Genomic DNA, 23,848 nt, shown 5'->3' with positions numbered 1-23,848 from the left:
GTTCCAAAAGTGATATTTCACATGCAAAAGTCATTTTGAGTCAAAAAATTAAAAATTAAAAAATTACCATTTTTGACCATCTGGAGAAAGTTCGACATCTTTATAACTACTTTTTAAAGCCTCAATGTGACCAAAATTACCATTTTTACAGACTTTTTCTCCTTCTCAGAAGCTTCTATTTTGACCAATTTCAGGCATGAAAATGACTCTAAACACACTTATATTAGTTCCAAAAGTGATAATTCACATGCAACAGTCATTTACTGTCAAAAAATTAAATAATAAAAAATTACCATTTTTGACTATCTGGAGAAAGTTCGACAGGTCACGGGTCATCGTTTTTCATCAGAAAATTGATTTTTTGGACTGTAGAAAAATTGATTCAAAATGTCATTTGGATTGTGCCTCATGTTGAATAACTACTTTTTAAAGCCTCAATGTGACCAAAATTGGCATTTTTACAGACCTTTTCTCCTACTCAGAAACTTCTATTTCGACCAATTTCAGGCATTAAAATGACTCTATACACACTTATTTTTGTTCCAAAAGTGATATTTCACATGCAAAAGTCATTTTGAGTCAAAAAATTAAATATTAAAAATTTACCATCTTTGACCATCTGGAGAAAGTTCGACAGGTCACGGGTCATCGTTTTCATCAGAAAATTGATTTTTTGGACTGTAGAAAAATTGATTCAAAATGTCATTTGGGTTGTGCCTCATGTTGAATAACTACTTATTGAAGCCTCAATGTGACCAAAATTGGCATTTTTACAGACATTTTCTCCTACTCAGAAACTTCTATTTCGACCAATTTCAGGCATTAAAATGGCTCTAAACACACTTATTATTGTTCCAAAAGTGATATTTCACATGCAAAAGTCATTTTGAGTCAAAAAATTAAATATTAAAAAATTACCATTTTTGACGATCTGAATAAAGTTCGACAGGTCACGGGTCATCGTTTTTCGTCAGAAAATTGATTTTTTGGACTGTAGAAAAATTGATTCAAAATGTCATTTGGATGGTGCCTCATGTTGAATAACTACTTTTTAAAGCCTCAATGTGACCAAAATTGCCATTTTTACAGACTTTTTCTCCTTCTCAGCTCAGAAGCTTCTATTTTGACCAATTTCAGGCATTAAAATGACTCTAAACACACTTATATTCGTTCCAAAAGTGATGATTCACATGCAATAGTCATTTACTGTCAAAAAATTAAATATTAAAAAATTACCATTTTTGACCATCTGGAGAAAGTTCGACAGGTCACGGGTCATCGTTTTTCATCAGAAAATTTATTTTTTGGATTGTAGAAAAATTGATTCAAAATGTCATTTGGATTGTGCCTCATGTTGAATAACTACTGTTTTAAGCCTCAATGTGACCAAAATTGGCATTTTTACAGACTTTTTCTCCTACTCAGAAGCTTCTATTTTGACCAATTTCAGGCATTAAAATGACTCTAAACACACTTATATTAGTTCTAAAATTGATATTTCACATGCAAAAGTCATTTACAGTCAAAAAATTAAATATTAAAAAATTACAATTTTTGACCATCTGGAGAAAGTTCGACAGGTCACGGGTCATCGTTTTTCATCAGAAAATTGATTTTTTTGGACTGTAGAAAAATTGATTCAAAATGTCATTTGGATTGTGCCTCATGTTGAATAACTCCTTTTTAAAGCCTCAAGGTGACCAAAATTGGCATTTTTACAGACATTTTCTCCTACTCAGAAACTTCTATTTCCACCAATTTCAGGGATTAAAATGACTCTAAACACACTTATTTTTGTTCCAAAAGTGATATTTCACATGCAAAAGTCATTTTGAGTCAAAAAATTAAAAATTAAAAAATTACCATTTTTGACCATCTAGAGAAAGTTCGACATCTTTATAACTACTTTTTAAAGCCTCAATGTGACCAAAATTACCATTTTTACAGACTTTTTCTCCTTCTCAGAAGCTTCTATTTTGACCAATTTCAGGCATGAAAATGACTCTAAACACACTTATATTAGTTCCAAAAGTGATAATTCACATGCAACAGTCATTTACTGTCAAAAAATTAAATAATAAAAAATTACCATTTTTGACTATCTGGAGAAAGTTCGACAGGTCACGGGTCATCGTTTTTCATCAGAAAATTGATTTTTTGGACTGTAGAAAAATTGATTCAAAATGTCATTTGGATTGTGCCTCATGTTGAATAACTACTTTTTAAAGCCTCAATGTGACCAAAATTGGCATTTTTACAGACCTTTTCTCCTACTCAGAAACTTCTATTTCGACCAATTTCAGGCATTAAAATGACTCTATACACACTTATTTTTGTTCCAAAAGTGATATTTCACATGCAAAAGTCATTTTGAGTCAAAAAATTAAATATTAAAAATTTACCATCTTTGACCATCTGGAGAAAGTTCGACAGGTCACGGGTCATCGTTTTCATCAGAAAATTGATTTTTTGGACTGTAGAAAAATTGATTCAAAATGTCATTTGGGTTGTGCCTCATGTTGAATAACTACTTATTGAAGCCTCAATGTGACCAAAATTGGCATTTTTACAGACATTTTCTCCTACTCAGAAACTTCTATTTCGACCAATTTCAGGCATTAAAATGGCTCTAAACACACTTATTATTGTTCCAAAAGTGATATTTCACATGCAAAAGTCATTTTGAGTCAAAAAATTAAATATTAAAAAATTACCATTTTTGACGATCTGAATAAAGTTCGACAGGTCACGGGTCATCGTTTTTCGTCAGAAAATTGATTTTTTGGACTGTAGAAAAATTGATTCAAAATGTCATTTGGATGGTGCCTCATGTTGAATAACTACTTTTTAAAGCCTCAATGTGACCAAAATTGCCATTTTTACAGACTTTTTCTCCTTCTCAGCTCAGAAGCTTCTATTTTGACCAATTTCAGGCATTAAAATGACTCTAAACACACTTATATTTGTTCCAAAAGTGATGATTCACATGCAATAGTCATTTACTGTCAAAAAATTAAATATTAAAAAATTACCATTTTTGACCATCTGGAGAAAGTTCGACAGGTCACGGGTCATCGTTTTTCATCAGAAAATTGATTTTTTGGACTGTAGAAAAATTGATTCAAAATGTCATTTTGATTGTGCGTCATGTTGAATAACTACTTATTGAAGCCTCAATGTGACCACAATTGGCATTTTTACAGACATTTTCTCCTACTCAGAAACTTCTATTTCCACCAATTTCAGGGATTAAAATGACTCTAAACACACTTATTTTTGTTCCAAAAGTGATATTTCACATGCAAAAGTCATTTTGAGTCAAAAAATTTAAAATTAAAAAATTACCATTTTTGACCATCTGGAGAAAGTTCGACACCTTTATAACTACTTTTTAAAGCCTCAATGTGACCAAAATTGCCATTTTTACAGACTTTTTCTCCTTCTCAGAAGCTTCTATTTTGACCAATGTCAGGCATTAAAATGACTCTAAACACACTTATATTAGTTCCAAAACTGATAATTCACATGCAACAGTCATTTACTGTCAAAAAATTAAATAATAAAAAATTACCATTTTTGACTATCTGGAGAAAGTTCGACAGGTCACGGGTCATCGTTTTTCATCAGAAAATTGATTTTTTGGACTGTAGAAAAATTGATTCAAAATGTCATTTGGATTGTGCCTCATGTTGAATAACTACTTTTTAAAGCCTCAATGTGACCAAAATTGGCATTTTTACAGACCTTTTCTCCTACTCAGAAACTTCTATTTCGACCAATTTCAGGCATTAAAATGACTCTATACACACTTATTTTTGTTCCAAAAGTGATATTTCACATGCAAAAGTCATTTTGAGTCAAAAAATTAAATATTAAAAATTTACCATCTTTGACCATCTGGAGAAAGTTCGACAGGTCACGGGTCATCGTTTTCATCAGAAAATTGATTTTTTGGACTGTAGAAAAATTGATTCAAAATGTCATTTGGGTTGTGCCTCATGTTGAATAACTACTTATTGAAGCCTCACTGTGACCAAAATTGGCATTTTTACAGACATTTTCTCCTACTCAGAAACTTCTATTTCGACCAATTTCAGGCATTAAAATGGCTCTAAACACACTTATTATTGTTCCAAAAGTGATATTTCACATGCAAAAGTCATTTTGAGTCAAAAAATTAAATATTAAAAAATTACCATTTTTGACGATCTGAATAAAGTTCGACAGGTCACGGGTCATCGTTTTTCGTCAGAAAATTGATTTTTTGGACTGTAGAAAAATTGATTCAAAATGTCATTTGGATGGTGCCTCATGTTGAATAACTACTTTTTAAAGCCTCAATGTGACCAAAATTGCCATTTTTACAGACTTTTTCTCCTTCTCAGCTCAGAAGCTTCTATTTTGACCAATTTCAGGCATTAAAATGACTCTAAACACACTTATATTCGTTCCAAAAGTGATGATTCACATGCAATAGTCATTTACTGTCAAAAAATTAAATATTAAAAAATTACCATTTTTGACCATCTGGAGAAAGTTCGACAGGTCACGGGTCATCGTTTTTCATCAGAAAATTGATTTTTTGGACTGTAGAAAAATTGATTCAAAATGTCATTTTGATTGTGCGTCATGTTGAATAACTACTTATTGAAGCCTCAATGTGACCACAATTGGCATTTTTACAGACATTTTCTCCTACTCAGAAACTTCTATTTCCACCAATTTCAGGGATTAAAATGACTCTAAACACACTTATTTTTGTTCCAAAAGTGATATTTCACATGCAAAAGTCATTTTGAGTCAAAAAATTTAAAATTAAAAAATTACCATTTTTGACCATCTGGAGAAAGTTCGACACCTTTATAACTACTTTTTAAAGCCTCAATGTGACCAAAATTGCCATTTTTACAGACTTTTTCTCCTTCTCAGAAGCTTCTATTTTGACCAATGTCAGGCATTAAAATGACTCTAAACACACTTATATTAGTTCCAAAACTGATAATTCACATGCAACAGTCATTTACTGTCAAAAAATTAAATATTAAAAAATTACCATTTTTGACCATCTGGAGAAAGTTCGACAGGTCACGGGTCATCGTTTTTCATCAGAAAATTGATTGTTTGGACTGTAGAAAAATTGATTCAAAATGTCATTTGGATTGTGCCTCATGTTGAATAACTACTTTTTAAAGCCTCAATGTGACCAAAATTGCCATTTTTACAGACTTTTTCTCCTTCTCAGAAGCTTCTATTTTGACCAATTTCAGGCATTAAAATGACTCTAAACACACTTATATTAGTTCCAAAAGTGATAATTCACATGCAATAGTCATTTACTGTCAAAAAATTAAATATTACAAAATTACCATTTTTGACTATCTGGAGAAAGTTCGACAGGTCACGGGTCATCGTTTTTCATCAGAAAATTGATTTTTTGGACTGTAGAAAAATTGATTCAAAATGTCATTTGGATTGTGCCTCATGTTGAATAACTACTTTTTAAAGCCTCAATGTGACCAAAATTGGCATTTTTACAGACATTTTCTCCTACTCAGAAACTTCTATTTCGACCAATTTCAGGCATTAAAATGACTCTAAACACACTTATTTTTGTTCCAAAAGTGATATTTCACATGCAAAAGTCATTTTGAGTCAAAAAATTAAATATTAAAATTTACCATCTTTGACCATCTGGAGAAAGTTCGACAGGTCACGGGTCATCGTTTTCATCAGAAAATTGATTTTTTGGACTGTAGAAAAATTGATTCAAAATGTCATTTGGGTTGTGCCTCATGTTGAATAACTACTTATTGAAGCCTCAATGTGACCAAAATTGGCATTTTTACAGACATTTTCTCCTACTCAGAAGCTTCTATTTTGACCAATTTCAGGCATTAAAATGACTCTAAACAAACTTATTTCAGTTCCAAAAGTGATAATTCACATGCAATAGTCATTTACAGTCAAGAAATTAAATATTAAAAAATTACCATTTTTGACGATCTGAAGAAAGTTCGACAGGTCACGGGTCATCGTTTTTCATCAGAAAATTGATTTTTTGGACTGTAGAAAAATTGATTCAAAATGTCATTTGGATTGTGCCTCATGTTGAATAACTACTTTTTAAAGCCTCAATGTGACCAAAATTGGCATTTTTTGCAGACTTTTTCTACTACTCAGAAGTCTCTATTTCAACCAATTTCATGCATTAAAATGACTCTAAACACACTTATATTAGTTCCAAAAGTAATAATTCACATGCAATAGTCATTTTCTGTCAAAAAATTAAATAATAAAAAATTACCATTTTTGACCATCTGGAGAAAGTTAGACTGGTCACGGGTCATCGTTTTTCATCAGAAAATAGTTTTTTGGGACTGTAGAAAAATTGATTCAAAATGTCATTTGGATTGTGCCTCATGTTGAATAACTACTTTTTAAAGCCTCAATGTGACCAAAATTGGAATTTTTACAGACATTTTCTCCTACTCAGAAACTTCTATTTCCACCAATTTCAGGGATTAAAATGACTCTAAACACACTTATTTTTGTTCTCAAAGTGATATTTCACATGCAAAAGTCATTTTGAGTCAAAAAATTAAAAATTAAAAAATTACCATTTTTGACCATCTGGAGAAAGTTCGACATCTTTATAACTACTTTTTAAAGCCTCAATGTGACCAAAATTGCCATTTTTACAGACTTTTTCTCCTTCTCAGAAGCTTCTATTTTGACCAATTTCAGGCATTAAAATGACTCTAAACACACTTATATTCGTTCCAAAAGTGATAATTCACATGCAATAGTCATTTACTGTCAAAAAATTAAATATTAAAAAATTACCATTTTTGACCATCTGGAGAAAGTTCGACAGGTCACGGGTCATCGTTTTTCATCAGAAAATTGATTTTTTGGACTGTAGAAAAATTGATTCAAAATGTCATTTGGATTGTGCCTCATGTTGAATAACTACTTTTTAAAGCCTCAATGTGACCAAAATTGCCATTTTTACAGACTTTTTCTCCTTCTCAGCTCAGAAGCTTCTATTTTGACCAATTTCAGGCATTAAAAAGACTCTAAACACACTTATATTTGTTCCAAAAGTGATAATTCACATGCAATAGTCATTTACAGTCAAGAAATTAAATATTAAAAAATTACCATTTTTGACGATCTGAAGAAAGTTCGACAGGTCACGGGGCATCGTTTTTCATCAGAAAATTGATTTTTTGGACTGTAGAAAAATTGATTCAAAATGTCATTTGGATTGTGCCTCATGTTGAATAACTACTTTTTAAAGCCTCAATGTGACCAAAATTGGAATTTTTACAGACATTTTCTCCTACTCATAAACTTCTATTTCCACCAATTTCAGGGATTAAAATGACTCTAAACACACTTATTTTTGTTCTGAAAGTGATATTTCACATGCAAAAGTCATTTTGAGTCAAAAAATTAAAAATTAAAAAATTACCATTTTTGACCATCTGGAGAAAGTTCGACATCTTTATAACTACTTTTTAAAGCCTCAATGTGACCAAAATTGCCATTTTTACAGACTTTTTCTCCTTCTCAGAAGCTTCTATTTTGACTAATTTCAGGCATTAAAATGACTCTAAACACACTTATATTTGTTCCAAAAGTGATAATTCACATGCAATAGTCATTTACTGTCAAAAAATTAAATATTAAAAAATTACCATTTTTGACCATCTGGAGAAAGTTCGACAGGTCACGGGTCATCGTTTTTCATCAGAAAATTGATTTTTTGGACTTTAGAAAAATTGATTCAAAATGTCATTTGGATTGTGCCTCATGTTGAATAACTACTTTTTAAAGCCTCAATGTGACCAAAATTGCCATTTTTACAGACTTTTTCTCCTTCTCAGCTCAGAAGCTTCTATTTTGACCAATTTCAGGCATTAAAATGACTCTAAACACACTTATATTAGTTCCAAAAGTGATAATTCACATGCAATAGTCATTTACTGTCAAAAAATTAAATATAAAAAAATTACCATTTTTGACCATCTGGAGAAAGTCCGACAGGTCACGGGTCATCGTTTTTCATCAGAAAATTGATTTTTTTGGACTGTAGAAAAATTGATTTAAAATGTCATTTGGATTGTGCCTCATGTTGAATAACTCCTTTTTAAAGCCTCAAGGTGACCAAAATTGGCATTTTTACAGACATTTTCTCCTACTCAGAAACTTCTATTTCCACCAATTTCAGGGATTAAAATGACTCTAAACACACTTATTTTTGTTCCAAAAGTGATATTTCACATGCAAAAGTCATTTTGAGTCAAAAAATTAAAAATTAAAAAATTACCATTTTTGACCATCTGGAGAAAGTTCGACATCTTTATAACTACTTTTTAAAGCCTCAATGTGACCAAAATTACCATTTTTACAGACTTTTTCTCCTTCTCAGAAGCTTCTATTTTGACCAATTTCAGGCATTAAAATGACTCTAAACACACTTATATTAGTTCCAAAAGTGATAATTCACATGCAACAGTCATTTACTGTCAAAAAATTAAATATTAAAAAATTACCATTTTTGACCATCTGGAGAAAGTTCGACAGGTCACGGGTCATCGTTTTTCATCAGAAAATTGATTTTTTGGACTGTAGAAAAATTGATTCAAAATGTCATTTGGATTGTGCCTCATGTTGAATAACTACTTTTTAAAGCCTCAATGTGACCAAAATTGCCATTTTTACAGACTTTTTCTCCTTCTCAGAAGCTTCTATTTTGACCAATTTCAGGCATTAAAATGACTCTAAACACACTTATATTAGTTCCAAAAGTGATAATTCACATGCAATAGTCATTTACTGTCAAAAAATTAAATAATAAAAAATTACCATTTTTGACTATCTGGAGAAAGTTCGACAGGTCACGGGTCATCGTTTTTCATCAGAAAATTGATTTTTTGGACTGTAGAAAAATTGATTCAAAATGTCATTTGGATTGTGCCTCATGTTGAATAACTACTTTTTAAAGCCTCAATGTGACCAAAATTGGCATTTTTACAGACCTTTTCTCCTACTCAGAAACTTCTATTTCGACCAATTTCAGGCATTAAAATGACTCTATACACACTTATTTTTGTTCCAAAAGTGATATTTCACATGCAAAAGTCATTTTGAGTCAAAAAATTAAATATTAAAAATTTACCATCTTTGACCATCTGGAGAAAGTTCGACAGGTCACGGGTCATCGTTTTCATCAGAAAATTGATTTTTTGGACTGTAGAAAAATTGATTCAAAATGTCATTTGGATTGTGCCTCATGTTGAATAACTACTTTTTAAAGCCTCAATGTGACCAAAATTGGCATTTTTACAGACCTTTTCTCCTACTCAGAAACTTCTATTTCGACCAATTTCAGGCATTAAAATGACTCTATACACACTTATTTTTGTTCCAAAAGTGATATTTCACATGCAAAAGTCATTTTGAGTCAAAAAATTAAATATTAAAAATTTACCATCTTTGACCATCTGGAGAAAGTTCGACAGGTCACGGGTCATCGTTTTCATCAGAAAATTGATTTTTTGGACTGTAGAAAAATTGATTCAAAATGTCATTTGGATGGTGCCTCATGTTGAATAACTACTTTTTAAAGCCTCAATGTGACCAAAATTGCCATTTTTACAGACTTTTTCTCCTTCTCAGAAGCTTCTTTTTTGACCAATTTCAGGCATTAAAATGACTCTAAACACACTTCTATTAGTTCCAAAAGTGATACTTCACATGCAATAGTCATTTACTGTCAAAAAATTAAATATGAAAAAATTACCATTTTTGACCATCTGGAGAAAGTTCGACAGGTCGGGTCATCGTTTTTCATCAGAAAATTGATTTTTTGGACTGTAGAAAAATTGATTCAAAATGTCATTTGGATTGTGCCTCATGTTGAATAACTACTTTTTAAAGCCTCAATGTGACCAAAATCGGCATTTTTTGCAGACTTTTTCTACTACTCAGAAGTCTCTATTTCAACCAATTTCATGCATTAAAATGACTCTAAACACACTTATATTAGTTCCAAAAGTAATAATTCACATGCAATAGTCATTTTCTGTCAAAAAATTAAATAATAAAAAATTACCATTTTTGACCATCTGGAGAAAGTTAGACTGGTCACGGGTCATCGTTTTTCATCAGAAAATAGTTTTTTGGGACTGTAGAAAAATTGATTCAAAATGTCATTTGGATTGTGCCTCATGTTGAATAACTACTTTTTAAAGCCTCAATGTGACCAAAATTGGAATTTTTACAGACATTTTCTCCTACTCAGAAACTTCTATTTCCACCAATTTCAGGGATTAAAATGACTCTAAACACACTTATTTTGGTTCTCAAAGTGATATTTCACATGCAATAGTCATTTTGAGTCAAAAAATTAAAAATTAAAAAATTACCATTTTTGACCATCTGGAGAAAGTTCGACATCTTTATAACTACTTTTTAAAGCCTCAATGTGACCAAAATTGCCATTTTTACAGACTTTTTCTCCTTCTCAGAAGCTTCTATTTTGACCAATTTCAGGCATTAAAATGACTCTAAACACACTTATATTCGTTCCAAAAGTGATAATTCACATGCAATAGTCATTTACTGTCAAAAAATTAAATATTAAAAAATTACCATTTTTGACCATCTGGAGAAAGTTCGACAGGTCACGGGTCATCATTTTTCATCAGAAAATTGATTTTTTGGACTGTAGAAAAATTGATTCAAAATGTCATTTGGATTGTGCCTCATGTTGAATAACTACTTTTTAAAGCCTCAATGTGATCAAAATTGCCATTTTTACAGACTTTTTCTCCTTCTCAGCTCAGAAGCTTCTATTTTGACCAATTTCAGGCATTAAAATGACTCTAAACACACTTATATTCGTTCCAAAAGTGATGATTCACATGCAATAGTCATTTACTGTCAAAAAATTAAATATTAAAAAATTACCATTTTTGACCATCTGGAGAAAGTTCGACAGGTCACGGGTCATCGTTTTTCATCAGAAAATTGATTTTTTGGACTGTAGAAAAATTGATTCAAAATGTCATTTGGATTGTGCGTCATGTTGAATAACTCCTTTTTAAAGCCTCAATGTGACCACAATTGGCATTTTTACAGACATTTTCTCCTACTCAGAAACTTCTATTTCCACCAATTTCAGGGATTAAAATGACTCTAAACACACTTATTTTTGTTCCAAAAGTGATATTTCACATGCAAAAGTCATTTTGAGTCAAAATATTAAATATTAAAATTTACCATCTTTGACCATCTGGAGAAAGTTCGACAGGTCACGGGTCATCGTTTTCATCAGAAAATTGATTTTTTGGACTGTAGAAAAATTGATTCAAAATGTCATTTGGGTTGTGCCTCATGTTGAATAACTACTTATTGAAGCCTCAATGTGACCAAAATTGGCATTTTTACAGACATTTTCTCCTACTCAGAAGCTTCTATTTTGACCAATTTCAGGCATTAAAATGACTCTAAACACACTTATTTCAGTTCCAAAAGTGATAATTCACATGCAATAGTCATTTACAGTCAAGAAATTAAATATTAAAAAATTACCATTTTTGACGATCTGAAGAAAGTTCGACAGGTCACGGGGCATCGTTTTTCATCAGAAAATTGATTTTTTGGACTGTAGAAAAATTGATTCAAAATGTCATTTGGATTGTGCCTCATGTTGAATAACTACTTTTTAAAGCCTCAATGTGACCAAAATTGGCATTTTTTGCAGACTTTTTCTACTACTCAGAAGTCTCTATTTCAACCAATTTCATGCATTAAAATGACTCTAAACACACTTATATTAGTTCCAAAAGTAATAATTCACATGCAATAGTCATTTTCTGTCAAAAAATTAAATAATAAAAAATTACCATTTTTGACCATCTGGAGAAAGTTAGACTGGTCACGGGTCATCGTTTTTCATCAGAAAATAGTTTTTTGGGACTGTAGAAAAATTGATTCAAAATGTCATTTGGATTGTGCCTCATGTTGAATAACTACTTTTTAAAGCCTCAATGTGACCAAAATTGGAATTTTTACAGACATTTTCTCCTACTCAGAAACTTCTATTTCCACCAATTTCAGGGATTAAAATGACTCTAAACACACTTATTTTTGTTCTCAAAGTGATATTTCACATGCAAAAGTCATTTTGAGTCAAAAAATTAAAAATTAAAAAATTATCATTTTTGACCATCTGGAGAAAGTTCGACATCTTTATAACTACTTTTTAAAGCCTCAATGTGACCAAAATTGCCATTTTTACAGACTTTTTCTCCTTCTCAGAAGCTTCTATTTTGACCAATTTCAGGCATTAAAATGACTCTAAACACACTTATATTCGTTCCAAAAGTGATAATTCACATGCAATAGTCATTTACTGTCAAAAAATTAAATATTAAAAAATTACCATTTTTGACCATCTGGAGAAAGTTCGACAGGTCACGGGTCATCGTTTTTCATCAGAAAATTGATTTTTTGGACTGTAGAAAAATTGATTCAAAATGTCATTTGGATTGTGCCTCATGTTGAATAACTACTTTTTAAAGCCTCAATGTGACCAAAATTGCCATTTTTACAGACTTTTTCTCCTTCTCAGCTCAGAAGCTTCTATTTTGACCAATTTCAGGCATTAAAAAGACTCTAAACACACTTATATTCGTTCCAAAAGTGATAATTCACATGCAATAGTCATTTACTGTCAAAAAATAAATATTAAAAAATTACCATTTTTGACCATCTGGAGAAAGTTCGACAGGTCACGGGTCATCGTTTTTCATCAGAAAATTGATTTTTTGGACTGTAGAAAAATTGATTCAAAATGTCATTTGGATTGTGCGTCATGTTGAATAACTCCTTTTTAAAGCCTCAATGTGACCACAATTGGCATTTTTACAGACATTTTCTCCTACTCAGAAACTTCTATTTCCACCAATTTCAGGGATTAAAATGACTCTAAACACACTTATTTTTGTTCCAAAAGTGATATTTCACATGCAAAAGTCATTTTGAGTCCAAAAATTAAAAATTAAAAAATTACCATTTTTGACCATCTGGAGAAAGTTCGACACCTTTATAACTACTTTTTAAAGCCTCAATGTGACCAAAATTGCCATTTTTACAGACTTTTTCTCCTTCTCAGAAGCTTCTATTTTGACCAATTTCAGGCATTAAAATGACTCTAAACACACTTATATTCGTTCCAAAAGTGATAATTCACATGCAATAGTCATTTACTGTCAAAAAATTAAATATTAAAAAATTACCATTTTTGACCATCTGGAGAAAGTTCGACAGGTCACGGGTCATCGTTTTTCATCAGAAAATTGATTTTTTGGACTGTAGAAAAATTGATTCAAAATGTCATTTGGATTGTGCCTCATGTTGAATAACTACTTTTTAAAGCCTCAATGTGACCAAAATTGCCATTTTTACAGACTTTTTCTCCTTCTCAGAAGCTTCTATTTTGACCAATTTCAGGCATTAAAATGACTCTAAACACACTTATATTAGTTCCAAAAGTGATAATTCACATGCAATAGTCATTTACTGTCAAAAAATTAAATATTAAAAAATTACCATTTTTGACTATCTGGAGAAAGTTCGACAGGTCACGGGTCATCGTTTTTCATCAGAAAATTGATTTTTTGGACTGTAGAAAAATTGATTCAAAATGTCATTTGGATTGTGCCTCATGTTGAATAACTACTTTTTAAAGCCTCAATGTGACCAAAATTGGCATTTTTACAGACATTTTCTCCTACTCAGAAACTTCTATTTCGACCAATTTCAGGCATTAAAATGACTCTAAACACACTTATTTTTGTTCCAAAAGTTATATTTCACATGCAAAAGTCATTTTGAGTCAAAAAATTAAATATTAAAAATTTACCATCTTTGACCATCTGGAGAAAGTTCGACAGGTCACGGGTCATCGTTTTCATCAGAAAATTGATTTTTTGGACTGTAGAAAAATTGATTCAAAATGTCATTTGGGTTGTGCCTCATGTTGAATAACTACTTATTGAAGCCTCAATGTGACCAAAATTGGCATTTTTACAGACATTTTCTCCTACTCAGAAACTTCTATTTCGACCAATTTCAGGCATTAAAATGGCTCTAAACACACTTATTATTGTTCCAAAAGTGATATTTCACATGCAAAAGTCATTTTGAGTCAAAAAATTAAATATTAAAAAATTACCATTTTTGACGATCTGAAGAAAGTTCGACAGGTCACGGGTCATCGTTTTTCATCAGAAAATTGATTTTTTGGACTGTAGAAAAATTGATTCAAAATGTCATTTGGATGGTGCCTCATGTTGAATAACTACTTTTTAAAGCCTCAATGTGACCAAAATTGCCATTTTTACAGACTTTTTCTCCTACTCAGAAGCTTCTATTTTGACCAATTTCAGGCATTAAAATGACTCTAAACACACTTATTTCAGTTCCAAAAGTGATAATTCACATGCAATAGTCATTTACAGTCAAGAAATTAAATATTAAAAAATTACCATTTTTGACGATCTGAAGAAAGTTCGACAGGTCACGGGTCATCATTTTTCATCAGAAAATTGATTTTTTGGACTGTAGAAAAATTGATTCAAAATGTCATTTGGATTGTGCCTCATGTTGAATAACTACTTTTTAAAGCCTCAATGTGACCAAAATTGGCATTTTTTGCAGACTTTTTCTACTACTCAGAAGTCTCTATTTCAACCAATTTCATGCATTAAAATGACTCTAAACACACTTATATTAGTTCCAAAAGTAATAATTCACATGCAATAGTCATTTTCTGTCAAAAAATTAAATAATAAAAAATTACCATTTTTGACCATCTGGAGAAAGTTAGACTGGTCACGGGTCATCGTTTTTCATCAGAAAATTGATTTTTTGGACTGTAGAAAAATTGATTCAAAATGTCATTTGGATTGTGCCTCATGTTGAATAACTACTTTTTAAAGCCTCAATGTGACCAAAATTGCCATTTTTACAGACTTTTTCTCCTTCTCAGAAGCTTCTATTTTGACCAATTTCAGGCATTAAAATGACTCTAAACACACTTATATTAGTTCCAAAAGTGATAATTCACATGCAATAGTCATTTACTGTCAAAAAATTAAATATTAAAAAATTACCATTTTTGACTATCTGGAGAAAGTTCGACAGGTCACGGGTCATCGTTTTTCATCAGAAAATTGATTTTTTGGACTGTAGAAAAATTGATTCAAAATGTCATTTGGATTGTGCCTCATGTTGAATAACTACTTTTTAAAGCCTCAATGTGACCAAAATTGGCATTTTTACAGACATTTTCTCCTACTCAGAAACTTCTATTTCGACCAATTTCAGGCATTAAAATGACTCTAAACACACTTATTTTTGTTCCAAAAGTTATATTTCACATGCAAAAGTCATTTTGAGTCAAAAAATTAAATATTAAAAATTTACCATCTTTGACCATCTGGAGAAAGTTCGACAGGTCACGGGTCATCGTTTTCATCAGAAAATTGATTTTTTGGACTGTAGAAAAATTGATTCAAAATGTCATTTGGGTTGTGCCTCATGTTGAATAACTACTTATTGAAGCCTCAATGTGACCAAAATTGGCATTTTTACAGACATTTTCTCCTACTCAGAAACTTCTATTTCGACCAATTTCAGGGATTAAAATGACTCTAAACACACTTATTTTTGTTCCAAAAGTGATATTTCACATGCAAAAGTCATTTTGAGTCAAAAAATTAAAAATTAAAAAATTACCATTTTTGACGATCTGAAGAAAGTTCGACAGGTCACGGGTCATCGTTTTTCGTCAGAAAATTGATTTTTTGGACTGTAGAAAAATTGATTCAAAATGTCATTTGGATGGTGCCTCATGTTGAATAACTACTTTTTAAAGCCTCAATGTGACCAAAATTGCCATTTTTACAGACTTTTTCTCCTTCTCAGAAGCTTCTTTTTTGACCAATTTCAGGCATTAAAATGACTCTAAACACACTTCTATTAGTTCCAAAAGTGATAATTCGCATGCAATAGTCATTTACTGTCAAAAAATTAAATATTAAAAAATTACCATTTTTGACCATCTGGAGAAAGTTCGACAGGTCGGGTCATCGTTTTTCATCAGAAAATTGATTTTTTGGACTGTAGAAAAATTGATTCAAAATGTCATTTGGATTGTGCCTCATGTTGAATAACTACTTTTTAAAGCCTCAATGTGATCAAAATTGCCATTTTTACAGACTTTTTCTCCTTCTCAGCTCAGAAGCTTCTATTTTGACCAATTTCAGGCATTAAAATGACTCTAAACACACTTATATTCGTTCCAAAAGTGATGATTCACATGCAATAGTCATTTACTGTCAAAAAATTAAATATTAAAAAATTACCATTTTTGACCATCTGGAGAAAGTTCGACAGGTCACGGGTCATCGTTTTTCATCAGAAAATTGATTTTTTGGACTGTAGAAAAATTGATTCAAAATGTCATTTGGATTGTGCGTCATGTTGAATAACTCCTTTTTAAAGCCTCAGTGTGACCACAATTGGCATTTTTACAGACATTTTCTCCTACTCAGAAACTTCTATTTCCACCAATTTCAGGGATTAAAATGACTCTAAACACACTTATTTTTGTTCCAAAAGTGATATTTCACATGCAAAAGTCATTTTGAGTCAAAAAATTAAAAATTAAAAAATTACCATTTTTGACCATCTGGAGAAAGTTCGACACCTTTATAACTACTTTTTAAAGCCTCAATGTGACCAAAATTGCCATTTTTACAGACTTTTTCTCCTTCTCAGAAGCTTCTATTTTGACCAATGTCAGGCATTAAAATGACTCTAAACACACTTATATTAGTTCCAAAACTGATAATTCACATGCAACAGTCATTTACTGTCAAAAAATTAAATATTAAAAAATTACCATTTTTGACCATCTGGAGAAAGTTCGACAGGTCACGGGTCATCGTTTTTCATCAGAAAATTGATTTTTTGGACTGTAGAAAAATTGATTCAAAATGTCATTTGGATTGTGCCTCATGTTGAATAACTACTTTTTAAAGCCTCAATGTGACCAAAATTGCCATTTTTACAGACTTTTTCTCCTTCTCAGAAGCTTCTATTTTGACCAATTTCAGGCATTAAAATGACTCTAAACACACTTATATTAGTTCCAAAAGTGATAATTCACATGCAATAGTCATTTACTGTCAAAAAATTAAATATTAAAAAATTACCATTTTTGACCATCTGGAGAAAGTTCGACAGGTCACGGGTCATCGTTTTTCATCAGAAAATTGATTTTTTGGACTGTAGAAAAATTGATTAAAAATGTCATTTGGATTGTGCCTCATGTTGAATAACTACTTTTTAAAGCCTCAATGTGACCAAAATTGCCATTTTTACAGACTTTTTCTCCTTCTCAGAAGCTTCTATTTTGACCAATTTCAGGCATTAAAATGACTCTAAACACACTTATATTAGTTCCAAAACTGATAATTCACATGCAACAGTCATTTACTGTCAAAAAATTAAATATTAAAAAATTACCATTTTTGACCATCTGGAGAAAGTTCGACAGGTCACGGGTCATCGTTTTTCATCAGAAAATTGATTTTTTGGACTGTAGAAAAATTGATTCAAAATGTCATTTGGATTGTGCCTCATGTTGAATAACTACTTTTTAAAGCCTCAATGTGACCAAAATTGGCATTTTTTGCAGACTTTTTCTACTACTCAGAAGTCTCTATTTCAACCAATTTCATGCATTAAAATGACTCTAAACACACTTATATTAGTTCCAAAAGTAATAATTCACATGCAATAGTCATTTTCTGTCAAAAATTAAATAATAAAAAATTACCATTTTTGACCATCTGGAGAAAGTTAGACTGGTCACGGGTCATCGTTTTTCATCAGAAAATAGTTTTTTGGGACTGTAGAAAAATTGATTCAAAATGTCATTTGGATTGTGCCTCATGTTGAATAACTACTTTTTAAAGCCTCAATGTGACCAAAATTGGAATTTTTACAGACATTTTCTCCTACTCAGAAACTTCTATTTCCACCAATTTCAGGGATTAAAATGACTCTAAACACACTTATTTTTGTTCTCAAAGTGATATTTCACATGCAAAAGTCATTTTGAGTCAAAAAATTAAAAATTAAAAAATTACCATTTTTGACCATCTGGAGAAAGTTCGACATCTTTATAACTACTTTTTAAAGCCTCAATGTGACCAAAATTGCCATTTTTACAGACTTTTTCTCCTTCTCAGAAGCTTCTATTTTGACCAATTTCAGGCATTAAAATGACTCTAAACACACTTATATTAGTTCCAAAAGTGATAATTCACATGCAATAGTCATTTACTGTCAAAAAATTAAATATTAAAAAATTACCATTTTTGACCATCTGGAGAAAGTTCGACAGGTCACGGGTCATCGTTTTTCATCAGAAAATTGATTTTTTGGACTGTAGAAAAATTGATTCAAAATGTCATTTGGATTGTGCCTCATGTTGAATAACTACTTTTTAAAGCCTCAATGTGACCAAAATTGCCATTTTTACAGACTTTTTCTCCTTCTCAGAAGCTTCTATTTTGACCAATTTCAGGCATTAAAATGACTCTAAACACACTTATATTAGTTCCAAAAGTGATAATTCACATGCAATAGTCAATTACTGTCAAAAAATTAAATAATAAAAAATTACCATTTTTGACTATCTGGAGAAAGTTCGACAGGTCACGGGTCATCGTTTTTCATCAGAAAATTGATTTTTTGGACTGTAGAAAAATTGATTCAAAATGTCATTTGGATTGTGCCTCATGTTGAATAACTACTTTTTAAAGCCTCAATGTGACCAAAATTGGCATTTTTACAGACATTTTCTCCTACTCAGAAACTTCTATTTTGACCAATTTCAGGCATTAAAATGACTCTATACACACTTATTTTTGTTCCAAAAGTGATATTTCACATGCAAAAGTCATTTTGAGTCAAAAAATTAAATATTAAAAATTTACCATCTTTGACCATCTGGAGAAAGTTCGACAGGTCACGGGTCATCGTTTTCATCAGAAAATTGATTTTTTGGACTGTAGAAAAATTGATTCAAAATGTCATTTGGGTTGTGCCTCATGTTGAATAACTACTTATTGAAGCCTCAATGTGACCAAAATTGGCATTTTTACAGACATTTTCTCCTACTCAGAAACTTCTATTTCGACCAATTTCAGGCATTAAAATGGCTCTAAACACACTTATTATTGTTCCAAAAGTGATATTTCACATGCAAAAGTCATTTTGAGTCAAAAAATTAAATATTAAAAAATTACCATTTTTGACGATCTGAAGAAAGTTCGACAGGTCACGGGTCATCGTTTTTCGTCAGAAAATTGATTTTTTGGACTGTAGAAAAATTGATTCAAAATGTCATTTGGATGGTGCCTCATGTTGAATAACTACTTTTTAAAGCCTCAATGTGACCAAAATTGCCATTTTTACAGACTTTTTCTCCTTCTCAGAAGCTTCTTTTTTGACCAATTTCAGGCATTAAAATGACTCTAAACACACTTCTATTAGTTCCAAAAGTGATAATTCACATGCAATAGTCATTTACTGTCAAAAAATTAAATATTAAAAAATTACCATTTTTGACCATCTGGAGAAAGTTCGACAGGTCACGGGTCATCGTTTTTCATCAGAAAATTGATTTTTTGGACTGTAGAAAAATTGATTCAAAATGTCATTTGGATTGTGCCTCATGTTGAATAACTACTTTTTAAAGCCTCAATGTGACCAAAATTGCCATTTTTACAGACTTTTTCTCCTTCTCAGCTCAGAAGCTTCTATTTTGACCAATTTCAGGCATTAAAAAGACTCTAAACACACTTATATTCGTTCCAAAAGTGATAATTCACATGCAATAGTCATTTACTGTCAAAAAATTAAATATTAAAAAATTACCATTTTTGACCATCTGGAGAAAGTTCGACAGGTCACGGGTCATCGTTTTTCATCAGAAAATTGATTTTTTGGACTGTAAAAAAATTGATTCAAAATGTCATTTGGATTGTGCGTCATGTTGAATAACTCCTTTTTAAAGCCTCAATGTGACCACAATTGGCATTTTTACAGACATTTTCTCCTACTCAGAAACTTCTATTTCGACCAATTTCAGGCATTAAAATGACTCTAAACACACTTATTTTTGTTCCAAAAGTTATATTTCACATGCAAAAGTCATTTTGAGTCAAAAAATTAAATATTAAAAATTTACCATCTTTGACCATCTGGAGAAAGTTCGACAGGTCACGGGTCATCGTTTTCATCAGAAAATTGATTTTTTGGACTGTAGAAAAATTGATTCAAAATGTCATTTGGGTTGTGCCTCATGTTGAATAACTACTTATTGAAGCCTCAATGTGACCAAAATTGGCATTTTTACAGACATTTTCTCCTACTCAGAAACTTCTATTTCGACCAATTTCAGGCATTAAAATGGCTCTAAACACACTTATTATTGTTCCAAAAGTGATATTTCACATGCAAAAGTCATTTTGAGTCAAAAAATTAAATATTAAAAAATTACCATTTTTGACGATCTGAAGAAAGTTCGACAGGTCACGGGTCATCGTTTTTCATCAGAAAATTGATTTTTTGGACTGTAGAAAAATTGATTCAAAATGTCATTTGGATGGTGCCTCATGTTGAATAACTACTTTTTAAAGCCTCAATGTGATCAAAATTGCCATTTTTACAGACTTTTTCTCCTACTCAGAAGCTTCTATTTTGACCAATTTCAGGCATTAAAATGACTCTAAACACACTTATTTCAGTTCCAAAAGTGATAATTCACATGCAATAGTCATTTACAGTCAAGAAATTAAATATTAAAAAATTACCATTTTTGACGATCTGAAGAAAGTTCGACAGGTCACGGGTCATCGTTTTTCATCAGAAAATTGATTTTTTGGACTGTAGAAAAATTGATTCGAAATGTCATTTGGATTGTGCCTCATGTTGAATAACTACTTTTTAAAGCCTCAATGTGACCAAAATTGGCATTTTTTGCAGACTTTTTCTACTACTCAGAAGTCTCTATTTCAACCAATTTCATGCATTAAAATGACTCTAAACACACTTATATTAGTTCCAAAAGTAATAATTCACATGCAATAGTCATTTTCTGTCAAAAATTAAATAATAAAAAATTACCATTTTTGACCATCTGGAGAAAGTTAGACTGGTCACGGGTCATCGTTTTTCATCAGAAAATAGTTTTTTGGGACTGTAGAAAAATTGATTCAAAATGTCATTTGGATTGTGCCTCATGTTGAATAACTACTTTTTAAAGCCTCAATGTGACCAAAATTGGAATTTTTACAGACATTTTCTCCTACTCAGAAACTTCTATTTCCACCAATTTCAGGGATTAAAATGACTCTAAACACACTTATTTTTGTTCTCAAAGTGATATTTCACATGCAAAAGTCATTTTGAGTCAAAAAATTAAAAATTAAAAAATTACCATTTTTGACCATCTGGAGAAAGTTCGACATCTTTATAACTACTTTTTAAAGCCTCAATGTGACCAAAATTGCCATTTTTACAGACTTTTTCTCCTTCTCAGAAGCTTCTATTTTGACCAATTTCAGGCATTAAAATGACTCTAAACACACTTATATTCGTTCCAAAAGTGATAATTCACATGCAATAGTCATTTACTGTCAAAAAATTAAATATTAAAAAATTACCATTTTTGACCATCTGGAGAAAGTTCGACAGGTCACGGGTCATCGTTTTTCATCAGAAAATTGATTTTTTGGACTGTAGAAAAATTGATTCAAAATGTCATTTGGATTGTGCCTCATGTTGAATAACTACTTTTTAAAGCCTCAATGTGACCAAAATTGCCATTTTTACAGACTTTTTCTCCTTCTCAGCTCAGAAGCTTCTATTTTGACCAATTTCAGGCATTAAAAAGACTCTAAACACACTTATATTCGTTCCAAAAGTGATAATTCACATGCAATAGTCATTTACTGTCAAAAAATTAAATATTAAAAAATTACCATTTTTGACCATCTGGAGAAAGTTCGACAGGTCACGGGTCATCGTTTTTCATCAGAAAATTGATTTTTTGGACTGTAAAAAAATTGATTCAAAATGTCATTTGGATTGTGCGTCATGTTGAATAACTCCTTTTTAAAGCCTCAATGTGACCACAATTGGCATTTTTACAGACATTTTCTCCTACTCAGAAACTTCTATTTCGACCAATTTCAGGCATTAAAATGACTCTAAACACACTTATTTTTGTTCCAAAAGTGATATTTCACATGCAAAAGTCATTTTGAGTCAAAAAATTAAATATTAAAAATTTACCATCTTTGACCATCTGGAGAAAGTTCGACAGGTCACGGGTCATCGTTTTCATCAGAAAATTGATTTTTTGGACTGTAGAAAAATTGATTCAAAATGTCATTTGGGTTGTGCCTCATGTTGAATAACTACTTATTGAAGCCTCAATGTGACCAAAATTGGCATTTTTACAGACATTTTCTCCTACTCAGAAACTTCTATTTCGACCAATTTCAGGCATTAAAATGGCTCTAAACACACTTATTATTGTTCCAAAAGTGATATTTCACATGCAAAAGTCATTTTGAGTCAAAAAATTAAATATTAAAAAATTACCATTTTTGACGATCTGAAGAAAGTTCGACAGGTCACGGGTCATCGTTTTTCATCAGAAAATTGATTTTTTGGACTGTAGAAAAATTGATTCAAAATGTCATTTGGATGGTGCCTCATGTTGAATAACTACTTTTTAAAGCCTCAATGTGACCAAAATTGCCATTTTTACAGACTTTTTCTCCTACTCAGAAGCTTCTATTTTGACCAATTTCAGGCATTAAAATGACTCTAAACACACTTATTTCAGTTCCAAAAGTGATAATTCACATGCAATAGTCATTTACAGTCAAGAAATTAAATATTAAAAAATTACCATTTTTGACGATCTGAAGAAAGTTCGACAGGTCACGGGTCATCGTTTTTCATCAGAAAATTGATTTTTTGGACTGTAGAAAAATTGATTCAAAATGTCATTTGGATTGTGCCTCATGTTGAATAACTACTTTTTAAAGCCTCAATGTGACCAAAATTGGCATTTTTTGCAGACTTTTTCTACTACTCAGAAGTCTCTATTTCAACCAATTTCATGCATTAAAATGACTCTAAACACACTTATATAAGTTCCAAAAGTAATAATTCACATGCAATAGTCATTTTCTGTCAAAAATTAAATAATAAAAAATTACCATTTTTGACCATCTGGAGAAAGTTAGACTGGTCACGGGTCATCGTTTTTCATCAGAAAATAGTTTTTTGGGACTGTAGAAAAATTGATTCAAAATGTCATTTGGATTGTGCCTCATGTTGAATAACTACTTTTTAAAGCCTCAATGTGACCAAAATTGGAATTTTTACAGACATTTTCTCCTACTCAGAAACTTCTATTTCCACCAATTTCAGGGATTAAAATGACTCTAAACACACTTATTTTTGTTCTCAAAGTGATATTTCACATGCAAAAGTCATTTTGAGTCAAAAAATTAAAAATTAAAAAATTACCATTTTTGACCATCTGGAGAAAGTTCGACATCTTTATAACTACTTTTTAAAGCCTCAATGTGACCAAAATTGCCATTTTTACAGACTTTTTCTCCTTCTCAGAAGCTTCTATTTTGACCAATTTCAGGCATTAAAATGACTCTAAACA

The sequence above is a fragment of the Triturus cristatus genome, chromosome 7 (genome assembly GCF_964204655.1).
Source record: "Triturus cristatus chromosome 7, aTriCri1.1, whole genome shotgun sequence".
Taxonomy (NCBI): Eukaryota; Metazoa; Chordata; class Amphibia; order Caudata; family Salamandridae; genus Triturus; species Triturus cristatus.
Note: the sequence above shows the minus strand (reverse complement) of the source record.